The sequence below is a fragment of the Arachis hypogaea genome, chromosome 6, assembly GCF_003086295.3.
Source record: "Arachis hypogaea cultivar Tifrunner chromosome 6, arahy.Tifrunner.gnm2.J5K5, whole genome shotgun sequence".
Classification (NCBI taxonomy): Eukaryota; Viridiplantae; Streptophyta; class Magnoliopsida; order Fabales; family Fabaceae; genus Arachis; species Arachis hypogaea.
The window spans coordinates 111,944,163-111,968,801 of NC_092041.1; the positions used below are offsets into that span (position 1 = coordinate 111,944,163).

Consider the following 24,639-nt stretch of genomic DNA (forward strand, 5'->3'; position numbering starts at 1 on the left):
ATTGACATGGAAATGAAAAAATAATCCAATCTCAGTAACCATCAATGAGCTATCAAAGCAGTATGGAGGGGGAGAAAATATAAAAAAAATGAAAAAAATCTCTGCAATCAAAGAGATACAATGTCATCATTGACATTATATAGATACAACTTAACAGAAAGGATTAGAAGAAAATAAAATATTGAATTATATGCACTATTATGCAATCCAACAGGAGTAACAAAGCCTTATTCTACTAGGCAGGTCGGTTATATCATGTAATCCGACAATGACCAAAAAACAAATCATCATGAATTATGTCATTTCAGAAGCCAATCCTATTTTGCAATCCCTGGTTTCTGCTTTATTCTTTCTGTTTGTGATTGATATTCTCTTATAATTTTCAATATGTAGACAACAATTACAAGGCCATGAAATTCCTCAAAATGTTTTCAGTTGGAGAAATAATACTATTCTTCCCCATAAGAAGCTTTTCAGTTAGTTGCGGAATACTTCCTAACATCTTACCAAAGCCTATTTCTCACACAATCTCCACATAAAAACAATTCAAATTTGAAATATGATGATCCTTCTCCCATAAATAATACTAAGCATGTCTTAGCTGACCTAACCTAACTGGAGTCTTATCAGTAACTCATATTGCTTCTTCAAAGAAATCTCAGGTAGTACTAAAGACAGCAGCATCAAATTATAATACAAGGAAACATGAACCTAAGCATTTGTCAACTAATCACAATTATCCAGTCAGTAATAGTTATTCTAAGGTCAATCACATGCACCCCATGTTTCCATACATGCGTCTCCAAAGCTTTGTTACTATCATTTCCACCACAAGAATACTTGTAAAAACATCTCTCAAGTTATGAATGGGAAAATTATCATTTCAACTTTGCAAGACAAAAAACACTTAATTTTCCTAGCAAAAGTAAAATGCAAATCTAGCATTTAATTACTAACGAAAGCAGAAGCATCATGCAAAGAAACTGGAGTATAAGCACAGTCTTACTTACCTGTCTTAGAGGAGGAGGAAGCCTTAAAAAATATGTAATAGACAAAACAGAAGCATTATATAATATATATGCTTCTAAACAACAACAAACTCTAAGTAAGAACACTCAAAATTGCTCCATGTCATGTAGTTTTGGAACACGCCGACGAAACAATGGTTCAAGTTGAAATGATGGAACATCAAATTGCCACCCATCATACATCTCATTCCATGCTGCACTATCTCGTCAATTTTGAACCCTGTGATTATTAAAATTTAAAAATGTGTTCTTAGTGCCCTGAAATAATTGAGACTCAAAATGGATGTGAGATGTAAACATGATGAATCATATTTTTGAATTACATACCTCCAAGTGCTGATGTATTAGAACTATGATTCTTTATCATGACACCTATGTCGGTCGAAGAAGCTCCAGCTAGTTCAAACTTTTCAACAGCAACCTCCAAGCATTCCTCCCATGTGGGTAGGCCTAGCTTATATTCCACAACAGAGCGCTCATACAACAACGTTCCCCATAAAAGATATACCTGTAACCTCATCTTTGAAGCCTGCTCTTCGGCTTCCTCCGGAGAAACATCCCGGAAAAGATTATGCAAATCCATTTTCTCTAACTGTTCTTTATGTTTGTTGAATTTGGATAATCCATTCAAACGCTGCTCCTCAATCTCTTCCCACATCAACATGCCTTTCTCCATGCTATCCTCTGCCTTGTTATAGTACTGCAAAACCTCTTCAGAAGCACCAATGTCCAGGTCCTTATTGGTTGCCACCGAATAACACCAATGAAGCTTTGCTTGCTCAAACTGCTGATACCCGAGTGCAAGAAGTCCTTCATAGAAGTCGGGTTTGATTCTCACAGCCTCTTCGTATCTCGTTTCTGCTTTTGTGTACTCATTTTGAGCCCAGTCATATGCAGACTTGATACTCTCCAAAGACTCTCTTGATCCATCCTCTGCAGAGGATACACGCTTCCTCGCCCTAGACATGTGAACATTCCCCCAATTAAACAATGCCAAAGCTGCCATTTCTTGAAATTTATCTGCTGCAATTTCAAACAGTTCTTGAGCATCATCATCCGATGCAGTATCCTCCATTGCTTCGGAATATAGCTTCATTCCAACCTCGTGAATATCTAGATATGCATCAGAGTCAAACCCAACATGGTTCTTGAACAGCCTTGCAAACTGGACAAGCCAGTCCTCCACAGTAATCACCCGGTTTGCTACCGGTTCGGCTCTTTGCCTAGCTACATTCTCTATATCCTCACCTGATTTGCTAACATAAGTTGGCACCCCACTCACCATGGTTTTATCATCATAAGATGGTTCCTGTGAAGGATCCACTTCTGTAATATAAAGTCGAATTGATCCCAGCACATTACCGGAACTTTCAGCTAGCCTTAAATCAGCAACATTGGTTATTGTAACAAAATCACCTTCTCCATCCTTATACTTCACAAGAACACCCTTCAATTGTGGAAACCGATCCTTTATTGTATCCCTTATCATCCTCAAACTACAATTCACCGGCAGCTGCGCCCATCTTATATCCTCTCCAAATATGAACTTCACTGTCCTTGTAACCGGCTTTTCTCGCCGCTTAACAGGTCTTGCTTCCAAATTGTCTTTCTCGATTGTGTTCTTGACCACTTCCTTATCCTTATCCTTAACATGACTCTTCACATTCTCCTGCACATGATCCTTTTGCACCACCTCCTTGTGCACAACCTCCTTATCCTCCTCCATCTTCTCGTCACTTTTCTGGTGATGACCTTTCTTCTTCTTTAGCTTCTCCCTCACCACTTTTCGCAACCGGGCACCTAGAGGCTCTGCGATTGTAGCCAAAGCAATCTCAGTCTCATCTATAGTGATACCCTTTTCTTCCATTGTAATTCTCAGACTATCCTGGATCTCCAATGCTGTAAGGTTATTAGGCTCCCAATTCAAAACAATCCTAACATCCCTCATTGCCAAATCCAACCGATTCAACGCTGCATAGCACTTTGCCCTCTTCAACAGAGCCCTGCTATATCTAGGCGAGACTTCTAACGCCATATTGCATTCGTTGATGGCATGAGGGTACTCCCCTAGTCCCATTTGCATGTAACAGACGGCCATACTTGTGTGAAGGTGTGCAGCATCAATGTGATTCTTCGGTAGGAGCTTCAAAGCCTTCTCAAACTTCAACATGGCAGCTTCATGATCCTTCTTCTGATATAGCCTGTTGCCTTCTTCCTTGAGCTCTTGTGCCATGTTGATGAACATGGCAGTGTCTTCATCAAGGACCTTTGAGGCGCTACGGTCCATAGTCTTATTAGTAGCAGGAACCTTAGCTTCTTTTTCCTTGGGACTTTCATGATCTTTCTTTTTCCCTGTTGGCTTCCCCATAATTGGTCACTCAAAAACCAGTAAAAAAGCAAAAAATAATCTGAGAGTGCACATTCCAGCTAAAAGTTTCTTGGCAGGTTAATTTCTTATCCATTCTCTGCTTTTTTGTGCCTCTTGAATCAAATATTGGTGACTCCATTTAGTCTCATATTGATTAGTTAATTATGGTGTATGAGTGGAAGGGATTCATCCTCTTTTACTTAAATGTTAATGGTTTGATCTTCTTTTTGGAAGTTGTATTTCTCTCCTTAACGATTGATGTTAATGCAGGGAATAGTTCATGCAAAATTGCCGCATCATTGTGTCATTATGATGAAAATGATGATGATGATTGTGTGAGTATTTCTGGTCTGAGCATGCATGTTGCTGCCAAGAGTGCTTCATCAAGTGTCTTCTCTAGTCCAGTCACTAGTCCACATGGATCAAACAACAATGCACAACATTTCTTTGATCATCACACCATCAATAATTTCCTTCAACAATTCAATGACAATGATTTGAATTTGGATCATCATCATCATCACCACCACCTACCACAAGCTAATAATAACAAAAATAATGTTCATTTTTGCCCTGCTAGCTTAAGTACTGCTTATTCTTCTAATCCCAAAAATAACCATGTTGATGCACATCCCTTGCCACTTCCTCCTAGAGTTTCATCATCAATGAAAGGCCAATGGCAGAAGGGGAAGCTAATTGGTCGCAGCACCTTTGGAAGTGTTTATCATGCAACCAACCTGTATACAATTCTCTGCTCATTCTTCATCTTCATACAATCCACTAATATGCTTGATTTTATAGCTATTAATGTGTACGATTTTATAGAGAAACTGGAGCTTCTTGTGCAATGAAGAAAGTGGATATAATTCCTGATGATCCTACATCTGCTGAGTGCATAAAGCAACTAGAACAGGTAAATTACATTAACCTCTCTACACACTACTGCTTAATATTTAAGTTATATGACATTCGCTGTCCTTGTGTAATCTATAAATTGTGTGACCGTGCAAAGCTTTCTATGCATCAAAATTAAACTCGTACCGTTATACTTAAAAATATATCAGAGAATCAACTCCACATAGCACTATCTATTTGGGCCCTGACTATGGCAATTGACATTACAGGAGATATGAACTATGCCATAAATATTCATAAAAACAGCTTCAAATAGTGTAGTTAATTTTTTGACATGTTTTAGCTTATTCCATCTTTGTCTCAGGAAATCAAAATCCTTCATCAACTACACCACCCAAATATAGTGCAGTATTATGGAAGTGAAATAGTGAGTGACTTCATTAATTTTTTCTTTATTTGTTCCAAGCTTGTGGTAACACCACACATCCAGGATAATTAATATTAAGGATAATTAATATTTTGTGAATTTGTGATCATTTGTACATATATATTTAGTATGTTCATCCAGGATCAGTTAATAAATTTATTAGGGAGCATTGTGGAGTTATGACAGAATCTGTAGTTCGAAATTTCACAAGAAACATTCTATCTGGATTGGCCTACTTACATAGCACCAAGACTATCCACAGGTCATGACATTCTTTGTTCAAAACAATTTTTGTTTGTGTTGTGTTGAATGAAATCAATGTGATGTGTTTAATGAGTAAAATGTCATTTTGATTTTCAAGAAATTTTACATCGAACAATTTAGTTATTCGGATAATTAATACTCTCCTACATGTGTATCAATTCTGATAAATAGTACAAGACAAATTTCTTGTTTTAAAATTTTGATAGATTATTTTGATGTAATTGACAAGTGATTTATAAGCTGAATCTTCCTATAAAGTAAAATTGATTTTATTTTTTTATTTTTTATTTTTATAATAAAGTCTAAATTGGAACTTGTTGACTTGTTCTTTAGGGATATCAAAGGTGCAAACTTGCTTGTTAATGAATCTGGCATTGTCAAGCTTGCAGATTTTGGGATGGCCAAAATTGTGAGTTTCTTTATATACATTGTAACTTCTTTTTTGGTTTTTAGTTGTGATTGTGGTGGTCATGATATCTGAAGAACAATAATGTAATGTGCTATTTGCAGCTTTCAGGGAATTCATATGAACTTTCTTTGAAGGGAAGTCCTTATTGGATGGCTCCTGAGGTATTTCATTCATTACTCTCATCATCATCAACTATATAATATAGTGATTTAGATTAATAATAAATACAATAAATACCCCCTTTTGAATTAATTGAAGGTGATGAAAGCTGCCATTAAGAATGAATCAAATCCTGATGTATGGAGCTTAGGCTGCACCATCATTGAAATGTTGTCAAGGAAAGCCTCCTTGGAGTGACCTTGAAAGGGTAACCAAACTACCTTACTATATATAACGCAATAATTATTTACGTGAAGATGATAACTGAAATCGTGGATAAGTTACTTAACATAAATATGTGTACGTCTTAACTATCAAATACATTTTTATAAGATCAAGTATTATTTTGGTCTCTAACGTTTGAGCTGAATCCTAATTTGGTCTCTAACGTTTCAAACATTCTATTTCAATTCTAAAAACTTTCAAACGTCTTATTTCAATCCCAAAAAAAGCGTTTAAGTGAGTTCAATGTTGTCCCACCATTGAATTTGACACAAACAATTTGCATATTGAAGAGCCAGTAGCATTTGACTTCAGTATGCAAGTGATTGTCAGTAAAATCAGAATTTGGTGTTTTGTACAAAAAGGAAATTGAAGAGAAGTATTACAAGAAAGTTTTAGTTATGTTTTTCTAACACATGAAAAAAGATATAACTTAACCAGTAATGTTATTAACGTCCACATCACTTATTCCGTTCACTATTAGTATCAAATTTAATGATAGCACCACAATGAACCTCTTTAAAACTTTTTGAAATAAAATAAAATGTTTGAAACGTTATAAATCAAATCAGAATTCGACCCAAATATTGGAACCAAAATAGTACTTTATCCAATTTTCATATTAGTATTCATCTAATAACATATAGTTTTTGGATTTTTGTATTTGATGAGTAGCCATCAGCAATGTTCAAGGTACTACAGAGCACACCACCAATACCAGAGAGTTTATCAACAGTGGGAATGGATTTCCTGCAGCAATGTTTCAGAAGGGACCCTGCTGATAGACCTTCGGCAGCAATGCTTCCTAACCATCCCTTTCTCCACAATTTTCATGATCGAGATAATCCTCTAATTCATCCTCATTTAAATTTGTGTCACAAAGGAGACCAAGGAGTAAGTGCTAATCACACTTCAATTCATCATCATTCATTCATTCATAATTTATTACATTTTCAATGGAATAACAACTATATTCAATTATTTGTAGGATACTTCGTCTAGTCCCAAAGATAATACCAAAAATAGACATGATGTATTGCCAGCCTCCATGAGCACAAAGATTTTCAACAAAACTCATGATAGAAGCTTAGTGTCTATTAAGCTAGTTTGTAAAACTGTTTCAAAAGAGAAGCAATGCAATGATTTTGCAAATAGGTTCAGGGAAGTTTGTTACTTATTATTTTGTTTCCCTTACAAGTGATTTACAGCATATCATTGTTGTTAAGTTAATGTACCTGAAAATATGTTAAGCCAGTTTGTTTCTGTAAATAAGTATCAAGTCACAGAATTAGTTTGTAGGCAACTGCATCAAACATTGGTACATTAAAATGCCTTATTTTCACAAATATACTATATTAACATTGTCACACAAGAAATGTTAGTTGAGCACCCATTTTACATTACCACTACCCATATCTTCAAAGTAGGTAATACAGATTACAAAGATTTTGAATATGTTAATGCAAGTTTGAAGGCATTGTAGATTGCTGTAGGATTCTTTGTCTTAGTGTTCAATAAAACTGTTTTTAATTTTGTACCTGGTAATGTCGGTTTTGATGTGATGACAAATTTTTGAGCACTCACTATTCAACTATAAGCTGTTGCTTGAATTTATTAAAAAGGTATCATACTTTTTGTAAGAAAAAAATGTGTATACATCTTAGTAATTGTGCTTATTTTGATTGATCTTGAATTATATATAGGCTATCATCAAGCCTCAGTATGTTGACCACATTCCAAAAGCAGTGCAAGGAAATGTGGGGCAGGTGCTTGATCAGAAAGATGAGAGAGATAAGAAGGCAGAGCTTTGTGCTGATCTAGAGCTTAACCAAGTTATAGATAGTAATGTTGGTGATCTTCCTGGTGGAGAGCTCTAAAGGTTTGCCATTGCAGTTGTTGCCATCCAAAATGCAGAGATATATATGTTTGATGAACCCTCTAGTTACCTTGATGTGAACCAGAGACTAAAATCTTGTTTAGGTTTTTAGGATTCCTTTCTTGTTATAAAAAGCCAAGGCCCTCAAGATACCAATTTAACATGTCTGGAGGAATTTAATATGGAATAGATTTACACTGTTTGGGTATGCTAAATTTATCGTCATAGTTGAAGAATGATAAGACATTCTAACTTCTACCTACTTTGTAACTTTTTGATTTGTCAAGGGAAATTCTGCAATTCCTTATAAACTGAATTCAATTCTCTTGAATACATCACTAAATAAAGCAGGTGATACAGCTGATATTGTATAGTGGAACAAAATTTATCAGTACTAAACTTATAAACTGAATTCAATAACTGCACTGTAAAGTACAGTAAAGTAACGTCCCATTAAAAAAATAAGGAACAACCTCTTGCTCAGGTTCCTGCCAATTCAGAGAACTGTTCCACTACCAATGCTCTCTAACAATAGTTTGCTATGAGAAGATCAACCCTTATGAAAGATCAAAAGGTAACATCAGATCAATGAAACTCTAGATCAAACATAGATAGATAGAGATAAATATAAACTAACCTTTTTTAAATGTTTTAAATGTCTAATCCTTCCACATATAAGTTAAATAAAGGAGTATTACTAAAAAAAACGAAAATAAAATAAGTTTAAAATAATAAGGAAAAAATTATAAATTAATTAGCACTTACTATGAATCATTGATACTATGTGCTGTCCCACAAATTGTATTCGTGAGCTCTATGGATGGTGACATGATTTCGTAATGCTGTACAAATAGCTCTTGAATCTTCAGAAGTGAGTTTGGCTGCAAATATATATATATATATATATATATAATTAATTAATTAATTAATATATAATAAAAAAATCAAATAACATAAAATTTTAATTACCTTTTCATTTTGGATTTCCAGGAAATCTAAATGTTGCATGCAGTTTTTATAAACTCGTCAGGATATTTGTCTTTTGCATGATTGTAGACCGTAGACATCGCTGGATGTATATTTTCTTTAAATACCCATTGTCCAAATGCAGAGACAATATAATTATAAGTCAGCTTGGAAAGAAATCCATTTCTATAAACCAGCTAATACACATTGTTCAAAATTCTGATTCTCTTGGTGAGGCTCCAAAACAAAACTGAATTCAGCGTTCATCTTAGTGTTAAGCCGGTTACATGGTTCCTAAATTGAAATAATTTCTGTTAAAAAAAAACAATCATAAAAAAAATCATAGAAGGCAAAAAAAAATTATACCGGTTTCTATATCTTTAAAAGAGAAAATCAAGTTGATGATAGCATAGCTTCTCAACTTCAACATTGTCAGGCTTGTCAATAAATGGACAATTAATGACTTGTGAAATTATTGGTCTCAGAGTCTGGACATCATGCATTTGTTTTTCATTAATATTAGTGGCATTCTGTCTTTCTATATCGTCAAAATACCACGAAACTGCCTAAAGCGGGATAATTCAACTTTAATGAAATCGATATTTAAATTACCATGGTATTCCCCTCCATGAACATCTTTTTCAAAACCGCCAAAACATGTTTGAAGATCAGTATAAATTCCACCCTTATGTACAACCACCAATCTGTTGCTGTTTGCTTCTGGAATTTCTCTTCCATCCAAATACTTAAAGCTCTGTTTATAATAGCCCGTGATTGCCTTTCCTTTGAAGAGATGCAAAAAATGCATTCGGAGGCAATTTTCATAGTTGATATTGCAGAAAATTTGTCTTTGATACCATCTTTTAACGGTATCAAAGTCAGCATTTTCACCAAATTCATGAACCACTCCCTTTTTCCTTCCACAAAAAGCAGTGGTTCATGGATTTGGTAAAAATGCTGACTTTGATACTGTTAAAAGATGGTATCAAAGATAAATTTTCTACAATACCAACTATAAAAATTGTCTTAGAAGGCATTGTCTGCATCTCTCCGAAAGAAAGGCAATCACGGACTATTATAAACAGAGCTTAAGTATTTGATTGGAAGAGAAATTCCAGAAACAACCAGCAACATGGTTGTACATAAGGGAGGAATTTATACTGATTTCAAACGTGTTTTGGCGGTTTTGAAAAAGATGTTCATGGAGGGGAATACCATGGTAATTTGAATATCGATTCCATTAAAGTTGAATTATCCCGCTTTAGGCAGTTTCGTGATATTTTGACGAATATGGAAAGCCAGAATGCCACTAATATTAATGAAAAACAAATGCATAATGTCCAGAATTTGAGACCAATAATTTCACAAGTCATTAACTGTTCATTTACAGACAAGCCTGACAATGTTGAAGTTGAGAAGTTATGCTATCATCAACTTGATTTCCTCTTTCAAAGATATAGAAACTGGTATAATTTTTTGCCTTTTATGATTTTTTTTTTTTTTATGATTGTTTTTTTTAACTAAAATTATTTCAATTTAAGAACACTGTAACCGGCTTAACACTAAGATGGACACTGAATCCAGTTTTGTTTTGAAGCCTTACCGAGAGGATCAGATTTTTCGACAATGTGTATTGGCCAACTTACAAAAATGGATTTCTCCCCAAGCTGACTTATAGTTATGTTCCTGGGTCGATGCTCGCTGGCGTGGCTAGGCGCGGCTGCTGGGAAGAACGCTGCTGGCTGCTGGGTCGGTGCTCGCTGGGAACTAGGAAGAAGTCTTCGGTGCTGGTGGCTGGTGGGAACTGAGAAGTGTAAAAGGCTTCGAGAAGAGCCTAAGAGCAGCAAATTGTATAAGCTTCAACTGACATCAAACTGCATAAACGAATACATTGAAAAACAAAATAAATTTAACACCAATTTACAAAATCAAGATCCTGATTACAAAATCAAGCAATTTACAAAATCAAGATCCTGTTTACAAAATCAAGCAATTTACCAAATCATTAAACAACCAGCAACAATACCAACAATAACTTAATTCAACAAAACTAATTCAACAATATCCTGTTTCTCGTAACATATACTAAATCATTCAACAATATCCTGTTTCAACAGAACAGCAAAACAAAACACAACAGAGACAGTTTCAGTAATTCAACGGAATAAAACAAACCAGAAGCAGTTGAAGTAATTGGAGATGAAGTAATGAACAACAAACAGAACAGCAATTTCAGTCAAGTTACATACCTGACTCGGTGGCTCGGGCTCCATAGACTTGAAACGGTGCTCTGTGTCCGCTGGGTGAGTGGGTGGTGCTGGGTGCGACTTGCGAGGATGGTGCTGGGTGGCGGGTGCTCTGTGCTACTGCTGGGTGCGACTTGTGAGGGAGGTCCTGGGCTGCTGGGCGCTGACTGTGGCTGGGTGTGTGCGGAGCTGCTCTGTCCACAAGGAGGTCCTGGAAGCAGTGGAAGGGTGGCGCTGCGAGGAAGGTCGGCGGCGCTGCAACGTGGTGGGAGGAACGGTCCCTCACCGGCGCTGGGAGGTGCAGAGAGCGAGGCTTTGAGACCTAGGGAGAGAGCGGCTAGGTTTCGTTCTTCGTTTGGGGGTGGGGCTTGGGGGTAAATGGGGTTAGGGTAGGCTAGGTTACGTTCATTTGGGGGTGGGATGGGCTTGGTAGGCTAGAGAGGCCGCTGCCTGTGTGGCTGTGTGGGTACGTGCTTCTGTGAGAGTGACAGACTGACTGAAGACGAGCACAGACTGGCGGCACACAGACAACACAGAGGCGCCCGCGAGAGGCGCGAAGAAGTGGCAGCGACCGTGCGGTGGCCGTGAGTGAGGTTCAAATTCAATTGAGATTTGAGAGGGAGAGCCGTGTTGTGGGAGTGACATGACTAGGGTTTTCGAGTTCCGGTTCGAGAGGTTCCTGGGTCTGATTTTCAAAAGTATGGGTTTTCGGGTTTTTCCATTTTTTTTATAATGAGAAATATAATCAGTTAAGATGGTAAGATGTTTAATTTCTTGTGTCAAATGGTTATATAACTCATGACTTGTGGCTTCAAAATTTAAAGTGAAAATTTTATTTTTAATAATTTTTAATGGATTGTCAATGTAGAAAAATAATTTATATATGATTTTTGTTATTATTATATGGTAATTGATTCAAATAATTTTGTTGAAGGATTGTGAGATGAGAATTTGTGGAGCAAGTATGGATTGTTGATATTTAATTTCTTCTCTTTTTTTATTTCATTTGGCTAATAAGTCCTTTTTTTTTGTATTTGTTCACTAACTTCTTTTAACAAGAAAGAAAATAATGATCCAAGGAGATAGAGACAGAAAGCAAGAGAGATTGTTAGAGAACGAGTCATAAACAAAGGGAGAAAGCATCCAAAAAAAATGAGACTGAGGTAGTAATAAGGGGTTGTGGTAATGGGTCTAAACGACAATAGAGGGGTCGCAGTAGTGGGGTGGAATGGGTTAGGACTTAGGATGGGAGAATGTTGGTGGGTAATTATGAAAATGGAAAGAGAGATATAGTGAAAGGGTAATTTAGTAATTTTATAACCGAATGTGAGGGTCATTTTGGTGTTATTATTTTTTGAAAATAGTTTTTGTTAAAATTTGAATCTTTTGGGTGTCAAAATGATTATTTACTTTTAATTTTATTATGAAGGAACAAAGATGATTAGTTTGGTTTCATGAGTTTTCAGTCGAAGAATAATTTGTATAGCTCAATCACAAACAGGGACAAAGAATTTCTTGTCCTTGTGGTCTCCCTTTAGAAAAGGCAAAATACAAAAATGAATTAACACCATGTTGGTAACTCTCAGTATGTTTTGGTAAATTAGTCCACCTTTTGTCCATTACTTTGTCAACTAAAATAAAAAACACGGCCATATGTTTTAGACTAACTATAAGTGATTTTTCCAATCAAAAGCTTATTACTTCTAAAGGATTTCTAGAAGTCATCCACAAATGTTTAAAAGAGAACATCTCAACCAATCATAAAACTAACAATTTGTATCTAACAAATTATGCAAAGAAGCTTAAGCAATCAATCAATCACTAAATATTCTTAACAATTAAATCTTCAAACAAATTTAAAAAAATAATATATTAAATGATTTACCGTAGTGCAACTCAATGTCTAAGATAGTGGCAGCTACCGAGAGACGCACTATTTGATTCCCTTTTTTCTGGTTTTAAAGAGACAAACTACAACAGCAACAAAGAATAAAAATATAAGCAATTCATAACCATAACTCTAATACTAATGTTACTATCACTTCCATGACTACACACTAGCATTAGCACCTATAAATCAAACAAAACCCACCAAAGACACTAGTTATCACGTAACAAAAGCACCTTCAACCTATCTACCGGCACAAATAGACAAATTCACTATACTTAGTGAACCAAAACACTTTTCTGATTTATGACATCCAAAAATTAACAACAAAATCAAACTTATTTGCATTGAACTGTTCAAGGAGACTCAAAATAATAGCACATGAGTAGAAGCCACCAAACCAATCAACCATATACAAATCTTCATAATTGTGGTAATATTTTTCTATTTTAAATCAATGACCAAAACAAAGCAATGACCAAAATCAATATTAAAAACAACACAAAATCAGAACAGCATTTTTAGATAACCAATTACCAAATCAAAATCAGAATAGCACTACACCAAATCAATATTAAAATCAAAATAGCATTTCCAGAGAACCAATTTCCAAATCAAAATCACAGAGTAAATCAATATAAAATTAATATTAAAATCAAAACAAAACCAGAACATTTTCAGAGAACTAATCATCAAGGTTCTGAAAACCGGATCAGTCATTAAACCGCTTTAGTCACTGGTTCATTGGTCCAATCGGTCCAACCGGAAAAACCATTTTAGAATAAAATAATAAATAAATTATAAAGGACCAAAGATGAGGGTACTCCAAGAACTCCTATTAGATGCAACAGCATTCAACATTATCACATATTCTCACACACACATACAAAGCCTTAACTCAAAGACCAACCACAGCAAGTGACTTGGAAAGAAAATGTAAACACCGAAACAATCACAAGCATACAGAACATGTGAATATTATTATAGCAAACATAATAATAAAATAGCTCTTCTAATGCGTCTCCGAAAATATACCAAATCAAGAAAACTACCTAATCTGATCCACTTGATTCAGAAAGCTACATATATTAGAAAAATTAAGAATCAGCTAAAAGAAAAAGAAAAGGAAGGCCTGGTTGATTCGATTCAATTGCCTGAGATGAAGAATCAAACAGGGCTGAGAAGCTGAGAGTTTAAATGTTAAACCTCAATATTCAAATAACATGACTCCATTATTGTTATTATTACACCATTCTAATGTCACAAACTCAATATATATTATAGTCCGTTGACACTTGTGTATTCACAACTTGGCTTCATCATTCTGATTCATACCTTAAGTAGAAGAAAAAGTCCCAATCAGCTTTCGTTACAATTTTATCCAGAGAGTTGGGGTTTTGGTTCGGAGTTCATGCCAATGATAATGACAAGAGGGATGAATCCGTGAATCAGTCACATAGGCAGGGCAAATTTTAACAAAGTTCATCACAATGATTAACAACAACAAAAAGCACCGAAGGAACACTCAGTAATATAGGTAGTGCAAATTTTAACAAAGCTCATCACAATGATTAACAACAACAAAAAGCACTAAAAGAACAGTGAATCAGTAACATAGGCAGTGCAAATTTAAAATTTAAAAGTTATCCATTTAAAATTTATCATCAAATACAATCAGTGAGCAAAGCCAATCAATCAAGCACTGACTGAGCATTCTGTTCTGATTCTGTGACTGGGAAGCAACAAATTCAGCAACAAATTTAACAAATCCTAGTAAAGTCCCGATTTACAGCAAAAAGGCAAATTTATTGATTACCAATTCAGCAATCAGAGTAAGTATTACTGACTAACAGAGCAATCAGAGTATAGTGAATACAAGACAGAGCAATCAGAAGTTCAGAACCATACATACAAATTTGCAAAATTCAAAATTTGTAACATTTCCACCATTAACCACCATCAAATACAAGGGAATACCAAACTGGAAACCAAGACGGAAGACCAAAGAAGAAGAATTGAAGAACCAAACTTCAAAGTTCAAACCAAGACCGAAGAAGAATTGAAGAAAAATGGAATAAAAATTGAAGAAGAAGACCGAAGATGAAGACGAGCCACTTACCTGGTTCCGTGCCGAGAAGCCAGCGAAGATGAAGAGTACCTGCCGAGTTACTGGGTTAGCGTTCGACGACCTGGGGACGGCGGCGGCGCTGACGACCTGGGGACGGCGGCAGCGCTGACGACCTGGGAACGGCGGCTTCCGATGGAGGGCTAGGGTTCCTTCGCTTTCAGAGTTCTCCAATCTCCAGTACAGGGAGTATAGTGACAAATGATGAAATGAATGAATGATTGGGGGAAGGGGTTGGTTCACGCGTGGTTCCCTCAAGGTTCTGAGAACCGGACCGGTCAATAAACCGGTAGAAGTACTGGTTCAACGGTTTAATGGTTAACCGTGGTTGAACCAGTTTAATTAAATATTAAAATAAATATATTAAAATTTTTAACTTGGTGATCACTGTCTCGTTATTCCATCTTCAAAATAAAAAATTCCTGAATAATTTTACTCAGCAACAAGTCAATAACTAATAAAGTCACCAAAAAGTCAATAACTAATAAATTAATTTAGCATCAGAACAAATACCAAGTCAGACAATAATAGTCCAAAAATCAGAACAACAACACAAAAATAACTCAGAACATTATATATAATTAACAATAATAGTCCAAAAGTCAGATCAAATACCAACAATCCAGCTCTCTTCACAACAACAATGAACAATGAAAAAACTTAAGTCACATAACAAGCATATAACCCAGAAAAACAACGATTCACGATCAACATATTCCAGAAAAACAGCAATCAACTCCCAGAAATCAAACTGAAGAAGCACTGGAGGAGCTTACCGTTGACGACGTCGAAGAAGCAAGCAACGAAAAATGGAGAGGCAACGATGGACAGAGAAACCCTAATCCCCAAATCAATTTGGTCACTCGACAGTGATCGAGGCGATCGTTCACCGCCGTTTATCGGATTTTTTTCCGCGACTGAGCGCCACCAATTCGAACCTTTCGTCTCGCCTGTAACCTAGTTCAGTTCGATCAATACCCTTTCTTCTTCACTTTCCAGTCGCCACCTCCAGTCCGCCACACTCCCAGAAGGCCAACACCGTCCCGTTCTGCAGAAGCCACCAGCGTCCAGTTCTTCTCTAGACTCCGCCGTCCTTTCTGTTCCGTCGTGATCGTCTCCCTCATCTCCGACGGTGCATGCGCTTCCTCTCCCAGAGATTGAAGCTGCGAGTTCCTCTGTCCCCCACTATGTGAGCTCTATCGTCGTCTTCTGCCTCTCGCCGCCTTCTCCTTCAGCGCGACTTTGGTGTGTGTTAGCAAGGTTTTGGCTTTAGGGTTGGATTTTGGTGAGAGAGAGAGAGAGAAGGGAAAGGGGGGTGTCTATCTCTCTGCCCGTTTGGGCTTTCTTTTCAGTTTTCCCCAATTTTTATTAATCAAAACGGTGCAGTTTTGGTTAGAAATAGCAAACCGGCACTCCTGAAAACCGAACTGGTTCACCCGGTTTACCGGTTAACCACCGGTTTGACCGGTTTTTTGCATATCGGTTTTTTGCCATCAACTGGACCGGTAAGAGGGCCGGTTTCCGGTTAATCCGGTCGAATCGGCCGGTCCAGTCCGGTTCTCAAAACACTGGGTTCCCTTTTTTTTTTACAAATTTAAAAACGATCTCGTTTTATCCGAATCGGCCAGTTACCGGTCCGGTCCAACCGACCGGTTCTCGGCCGGTTCGGCGATTCCTCAGCGGTTTTTTCAGGAGCAATTATGGGTGGAGGACCGGACTGTTTGCATCGTCGGTTTCTGATTGAACTGGTTCAACCGGCCGGTCCGGTCTATTTTTTAGAACTATACTAATCATAGTTGTCAGAATCGAACCGGTTAGATTATTGGGTCACTAGATTACTGGTTCAACTGGTGGGTCACTGGTTGAACCAGTCCCACATAAGTAAAACATATAAAATAGCTAAAAGCTTAAAAATTAACAGTTAAAAACATATCTCCAATAACATTTTAATAAACATTAAGTCTCAAATCCTAAATATAAGTAATATGAAAATAAACATACAATTTGTTAGTACTATTATATAAACAAATCAATTTAACACAATGAAAATAACAATTCATGGATTATATTCAAGGAGTAATTTCAAAGTCTGGATATCTTTCTTTATCAGACAAATCTGGAGCTACATCCTGATTGGTTTCATTCTAATTTGTATTTTCCACAGATCTTCAATGTTTTGATTGAATTGGTGTCTCACCACACCTGGCACCTTTCGACATGCCTCAATATCTCCGCTTTTTCCAGCCAAATGATGCTTAACCCGGTTAATTCCTCCACCCCTAATAAGCTTCTCGCAATAAATACATAGCAGAACAGTTTTTCCTTTATCCACAACTTGTTTACAATGGCCCCATGCAGGATCAGTTTTTCCTCTATTACTAATTTTTTTGGGTTCCAATTGTTGGATCAGGAGTTGATTCTTGTTCCTGAGAAGTTGGTGTTTCTAATGGTGTATTTGATGAAGCCATCCTAAATTCCTAATCAACCAAGACTAAATGACTAATCTCCAGGAATAATGTACAACAACAATCCACTAACAACTAAGAATAATATACAACAGCAACCAACATATATAACAGATAATCAACAATCAACAATCTAACAACAATGGATAATCAACAAACTGAACAGAAATCAAACATAAATCAATAATCAAGAGAAATCAAACAAAAATCAACATATATAACAAATTAACAACAATATGTTACAAAAAACTGAACAATCAACAATCTAAATTCTAACATAAATCAGACAGAAATCAACATACATAATGAATATCATTAATCAATTAATTCTAACTAAAGTACTAAATGATTGAAAATTTGTAATCCTGACTAACTTAAAAAAAATTAAAAATACATACCTGGAGGCTGGAGGGACGAGCAGAGAAGAGGGAGATCGGAGGTGACGAACAGTAGCAATATCAGTAGGCTGGTAGCAGTAGGCAACGAGCAGTAGGCGATAAGCAGTAGCAGTAGCAGGAGGCGACTTGAATCTTCGATGGAAGTGCTTCTTGGCTGTGGTGGGTGGCGCACTGGTGCGGTTGCCTCCTGTGAGCACGGTGAGCCGGGCGAGGTGGCGCTGCCGCGCTGGCTGAATGGGTCTCCCTCACAGCCTCACACTCTCTGTTTCAGGCTCTCAGCTCTCAGCTCTCAGGTGGTCTCTCATGGCCAAAAGGTTTGGGAAGGGAAACAGGGAAAGGGGATGGACTGATCGAGGCGTTAGGATTTCAGGTTTAGCAGCTCAGTTTACTGAGTTTGTTTTTTTTTTTTTAATTTTAATCGAAACGACGTCGTTTCAAGGAAGGAGAAAAAAAGAAAAAAAAAAAGAGTTCGAACCGGTCCGGATTAAATGAAACCGCCGGTTCACCGGGTTTGGCCAAACTCGACCGGTTCAAATCGGGTCTTTTTGGTTCAATTCCTTATCCGGTCAAAAAGCTCACTCGGACCGATTTTGTCACCGGTTCACCGATTTTCCGTTGTCTAAACTTATCTAAGAGAATGGTTTTAAGGCATTGTAAAATTTGGCGTTGCTAAAGGCCATATTTGTTGTAGTGGTAATACTTGAAACCAAGGTGGATTTGGGCCTAGAAGTAAGGTCTGGACTCATTTGGATGAAGAATCTGACTTGTTCTCTGGGATGGTGGATGTTCCAGCATCCTCGCTTAGACGGTGGTAGGAGTACTTGTAAAGAATTTTGATACTTAAGTTAGCACATGTTTAAAGCAGGTTTAAGTGAATTGAGATTAATACCTTATTTTGATGGGGTTATTTATAGAAATAGGTGATGACTTGGCTATCACTCCTAATTCTTTCCACTCATAATAGTGGGCAGTTTCTTCCTCGGTATATGGGGATTTATCCCACGTTGAGGTAGTGATTTAGCAGTGAATAATATCTGAAGTAGTGTTTGACATGGTCTTACTTGCCATGCAAATTGGGTGGGATTCGGGTTATGGCGCTCGTGTCCAAGTAGATTGGGTAGGTGGACCTATACGTCTAACTGGACTAGTATGGTTAGATCTGTTTGGCTCCTATGGATCCTTTGTGGAGTTGGATTAGTAAAATTGGGCCATGACTTTTCTTTTGGGTCATGGTATGAATAGTGCCCCTACTCATGAATGAGTTTATTGAAGTTGGATCTCGAGCAAAGAAGTTTGTCGAGCTATTACTTTAAGTCCGTTGAGAAGCCGTACAGGAGCAACACGTCTTACTTGAGTAGGTCGGTATTCTCGACGTGATTTCAAACAACGTAGATAGACAATTCGATGTTATTTAATTAGACTGGCGTTTTATTTTTCCATAACTGTTCGCGCGTCTTTTCAATTTTTTTGTAACCATAGACAACATTTAGAAAGGGTAGAGTTACCCTTTTACCCCTACTAATAGTTATATATACATAGTCTCATTCTTTTTCTTTCTTTTTCTTCCATTTCCCTTTTTTTTCTGTAAAAACTCCATATTTTTCTTTGATTTCTCCTTCTATCAAAGTTTCTAGAAGCACTCGTCCTTTTCATTCTTGTCTTGGTATTTTAGGTTGGCGTTTTTTCTTAGAACATCTTCTTTGATTTCTTATTTTTCTATGCATTTTATTGTTATTGTGCATGTGTTTGAATCCTAAAGTTAAGTTATTGATATTGTAGCCTTAAATTTTTTATGTTTTTCTTCTGAAAATGTAGATTTTTTATGATATTTTTGTCTTGTGTAAAATCTATAAAATAAATAAATAATTAGTCAATAAATTAATTATTATTTAAAAAATAAAAAATTAAATTTTATAAATTAAAAAAAATAATTAAAATATAAATTTTGGCTTAAAATTTGGTTAAACAAGACAAACCGATTGAACCGGGCCTATAATGAGCCCAAAGTCTAACTCAAACCCCATTTTAATGAAGAGCTCAGCTATTTCTTCTCCCAAAACCTAAGATTCTATTGTGACTCAAGAATATAATCTTAAGCTAAACGAGCGTAATTAGGGGAGAAAAAATTTATAAATGGATTACTCCTTATATAAATTGAGCTATTATTTTTTTATTGTACTTTGTTAGAACTATAACTTAATTATAATGTTGACTGCAAATTTGAATTCAAATTCTACTATAATCTGTCGTGTTCTTTTTTTCTTCAGTCATAAATCTGGCATGGTCACACTATGTAAAGGAGGTTCTATGCTTTTTATATTCCTAATTGGTTGTGTTAGTTTTACTTTTTTATATTTGAATTTGAATCTTTAATTTTGTTGTTTGTCTTGGGGCATTACTTTCAATGTAGTTTTCTTTATACACCAGTTTGGCGAATAAAATATAGATCATACTTTATGATTTGTTAATTATAGTATGCCATTAGTTATACATAATGATTATTATCAAATTCATCTTGCTTCTGACTTCTTTTGTATAGTATCACTTTTATTTTTCAATATTTTTACAATGGTCAATTAGTAATGTTTTGTTCAGTAATGTAATCGTAATTGTAGATCTTGCAATAATGACCAGAGTGTTCAGGAGTGGACTTCATCAATCTAGCTTTAATTTTGATAATAGATCGACTAACTTTAATAAAGTTGATATGTAACTAAAGCTGCACTAATAAAATTGATATGTAGTTGATTAACTATTGTATATTATCTCGTTCAAAATAATCTTTCATTTGGATAAATTGATATCTATTAATCTGAAAAACTCTTACCTGAATGCCATATATAATTCTCTTAGAATTGTGAGTTTTCTTTTTAGATTAATGATGAAAATGATGTCCATATTTCTATAGGTTTTTATAATTTTGTTGATAGATCCAGGCTAAAAGTTACTATATGTTAGGATAATGTTTAAGTTTAGGGATTGAATTTTATGTAATGTAAAAAATAGAAGTTTTATTATTTTTGTTATGGTTTTTAAAGAGTTTTGTATTTTGACTTTTGAACTTTTGTTTTGTGTTGGTTATTTATAAAAAAAATTTGTTTTATTTCATTGAGAATATAAAATATAGAGTACAGTACATAAATTAAAATAAATAAGAATAAATAAAAAAATTTAAAAAAGTAAGATGTTTAAAAGAAATTCATCTTTTTAGAGAATATTGATATTTATTTTTAATAAGATATTTATTTTTTGTTAAAATAAAAATTGGTAGTTATCTTAGATTAATGTCTTAAATTTAAATTATGCACGTCTAATATAAATTATAGTTGTTAAATAACGAATATTATACTGTTATATGCTTGAGTTTTTTCTATTACTATATCAATAATTTTTATATTATTGTAATTTTTTATTTTTTTTAATCATATTTCTTTACTAAACATCGTATTTCAAATTATATATACAATTTTTACTTGATATTATTTAATATAACTCAGATTTTTTTTAAAATTAATCTTATCCTTTTTAAATTTAAACAATAACATATGTTGTTGTACATTGCACAGACTACTCTATTATTAATATGAACTATTGTGGACCCCACGCGATGCGCGCGACTGTGTATCTAATCTATCTTATTATATTATTGTATAGTACATTTATAAAATGGGTAAAATATATTGAAATTACACTTGAATATTTTGTAATGCATTCGAATTTTAATATTGACAAAAAATATTTTTAAATAATTAAAAAATATAATAAAAATAATTAAAAATAATATTATTTATTTGTAAGTGATAAATAATTTTGCATTTAACGAACTGTTTATATATTTGATCTAAAATTTTATAAAAAATATTTAGATAACTTTAAAATATACATATATAAAATGGGATAAAATTTTGATCTCTCATTTTTATTTTATCTTTTAAATTTATTTTTGGATATTAATAAAAAAATCACCAAAAAAAATATAGACATAAAAATTATAAAATTTTAGGGATAAAAATATATCTTTTTTTAGTTATGCTTGCAAAAAAACGTATCAATATTTATTCTCTAAAGTATGTTTTGAGAATATATATTTAATGTTGGTAATTTTTGTTGCTTTTTTAGTTATTTAAAAAAATTTTGTCGATAATAAAATTTAAACGTATTTTTATCAACGATAAAATTATTAAGGTACATTTTTTATGGTTTATCTTTAAAAGAATTTGTAATATATTTTTTTAAAGGGCTAATTTACAAAGTATACATGTAATATATTAAAAAAATAAACCCGTTTGTTATATCGATATAATTTGTTAAAAAATAAATTTTATGTTTGATTAATTGAAATAGGATTATTCAACACCTTTATGTCCCTGAAAAATAAAATATATAAAAAAAAGACAAAATAAGAATTTGCATAATTGTAAATGGAAAATTGATTAATTTTAGTATCATTTTATTTTTTTTTTATTTGTATAATTTTATTTGTTAAAGTTAAGTTGCATAATTTTTCTTGTTGTCTAATTAATGACAATTTGTCAAATTAAAATCAATTTAGAGTAATACATATCATAAAATAAATATTAAGTACTGTTGTAAAATAAAAGAGATATATAAAATAAAGATGTATAAATAGATGACTCTAGTATTAAAATAATTAGTTCAATAATAATTTATATATATATAATAATATTATATGTTGTATTGTGTATATATATACAAAGATAGAAAGAAGTATTAAAAATAAAGAAAGAGAGAATCGCATTTGTTTATTGTTACAATCTCAATATAATAAAGATGATTAATATTGCTATTAATATTATATGTAAAGAGTAATAGAAAATAGAATTTAAAATACTTATAAAATAAAAGAAGAGAAAGAACTGTAGTAGAAATATAAAGAGAAGAGTATTTGATTGTAACATAAAGAGAGAGTATTTGATTTTTTATTATTGTTGTGTATATTCTCTTGCCTCAGATCATGCTTTTATAGGCAAAGAGAAGTTTACTTTTCAAACTACATTTATTTCTTTCATCCTAAGAACTTGTTCTCTTCAACGTAGAAAATGGGTTGCCCATTAAATGAACATCCATTCTTATCCTTTCCTAGTCACAACACTCCCCCTTGGATGTCCATTTAGGATTATTGCCTCGTTAAAACCTTACTGAAGGAAAACCCTGTGGGAAAAACCTTAGTGAAGGAAAAAGAGTACAATATCCTTTGTAATGGGGACTGCCTCATTAAAAACCTTGTCAAGAAAAACCCAATGGGAAAAAAACCTGACCAAGGGAAAAAGAGTACAGTCTCCCCCTCTTGCCGACATCATTTAATGTCTCGAAATCGGCGCATCCCAATCTCATGTACCAATCTTTCAAAGGAGGATTTTGGGAGTGACTTTGTAAATAAATCTGCCAAATTGTCACTTGAGCGGATCTGTTGGACATCAATTGTCCCTTGATTTTGAAGGTCATGAGTGAAGAAGAATTTGGGAGAAATATGCTTTGTTCTATCACCTTTGATGTATCCACCCTTAAGTTGAGCAATGCATGCTGCATTATCTTCAAACAGGACAGTTGGAGCTATCTTATGATCAATCAGTCCACATGATGATAGAATATATTGAATCAGACTCCTCAGCCAAAAACACTCGCGACTAGCTTCATGAATCGCCAGTATTTCAGCATGATTAGAGGATGTTGCAGCAATCGTCTGTTTCGTGGACCTCCAAGATATAGCTGTACCACCATATGTGAACAGGTATCCTGTTTGAGATCTCCCTTTATGTGGATCAGACAAGTATCCGGCATCTGCATAGCCAACTAGTTGTGACTTGGATCCATAGGGATAAAACAATCCCATATCAACCGTTCCATGAAGATATCGAAAAATTTGTTTGATTCCACTCCAATGTCTTCTGGTTGGAGAGGAACTATACCTTGCTAGTAAATTCACCGCGAATGATATGTCAGGTCGCGTATTATTAGCAAGATACATTAGCGCTCCAATGGCACTAAGATATGGTACTTCAGGACCAATGATATCATCATTTTCTTCTTTAGGACGGAATTGATCCTTTTTCACATCCAAAGATCTTACGATCATTGGTGTACTTAATGGATGTGACTTGTCCATATAAAATCTTTTCAAGATTCTTTCTGTGTATGTTGTTTGATGAATAAAGATCCCACCTTTTATATGCTCGATCTGCAGGCCGAGACAAAACTTAGTCTTTCCAAGATCTTTCATCTCGAACTCTTCTTTTAGAGTTTTTATAATTGTTGGAATCTCTTCAGGAGTCCCAATGATATTTAAATCATCAACGTACACAGCAATTATAATGAATCTAGAAGCAGTTTTCTTTATGAAAACACACGGGCATATATCATCATTCTTGAAACCGTTTTTGGCCAGATACTCAGTAAGACGATTATACCACATTCGTTCACATTGCTTTAGACCATATAAAGATCTTTGCAATTTGACTGAGTATAACCCTTGCGAATATTCATTGGATGGTTTAGATATCTTTAGTCCTTCGGGGACTTTCATATAGATATCCCGATCTAATGAGCCGTATAAATACGCTGTTACCACATCCATTAAATGCATATGCAGTTTATGATATGCAGATAAACTGACCAAATAACGCAATGTTATCGCATCCACTACTGAGGAATACGTTTCTTCATAATCTATACCGGGCCTTTGTGAAAAACCTTGTGCCACAAGTCGGGCTTTATAGCGCACAACTTCATTTTTCTCATTTCGTTTTCTCACAAATACCCATTTGTATCCAACAGGTTTTACATCTGCAGGTGTACGGACTACAGGTCCAAAGACTTCACGTTTTGCAAGTGAGTCTAATTCAGCCTTCATGGCTGCTTCCCATTTTGGCCAATCATTTCTTTGTCGACATTCTTCGACTGATCTTGGCTCAAGATCCTTACT

At 34.7% G+C, this 24,639-nt stretch overlaps 2 long non-coding RNA genes and 2 pseudogenes across 3 annotated transcripts; 1 reads left to right on the forward strand and 3 right to left on the reverse strand.

The window, feature by feature from the left end:
• Window positions 1-1,100: 1,100 nt before the first annotated feature.
• Window positions 1,101-3,418, reverse strand: LOC112755740 (protein PHOX1-like; annotated as a pseudogene).
• Window positions 3,419-3,560: 142 nt separating this feature from the next.
• LOC112755741 (mitogen-activated protein kinase kinase kinase 5-like) lies at window positions 3,561-7,098 on the forward strand (annotated as a pseudogene).
• An 814-nt stretch (window positions 7,099-7,912) lies between these two features.
• Window positions 7,913-9,329, reverse strand: LOC140173521 (uncharacterized). The gene is made up of 3 exons (XR_011862681.1): window positions 8,578-9,329; window positions 8,374-8,489; window positions 7,913-8,164 (listed from the first exon to the last, which is right to left on the reverse strand). It is a non-coding gene; the product is annotated as an uncharacterized lncRNA (long non-coding RNA).
• Window positions 9,330-9,855: 526 nt separating this feature from the next.
• LOC112755743 (uncharacterized) lies at window positions 9,856-16,170 on the reverse strand. Of its 2 annotated transcripts, XR_003814619.2 has the most exons (4): window positions 14,828-16,170; window positions 12,706-12,791; window positions 10,824-12,451; window positions 9,856-10,448 (listed from the first exon to the last, which is right to left on the reverse strand). It is a non-coding gene; the product is annotated as an uncharacterized lncRNA (long non-coding RNA). The 2 variants fall into 2 exon arrangements; XR_003179070.3 differs by lacking the exon at window positions 10,824-12,451 and having other exon boundaries at window positions 10,064-10,448.
• Between the last annotated feature and the right edge of the window lie 8,469 nt (window positions 16,171-24,639).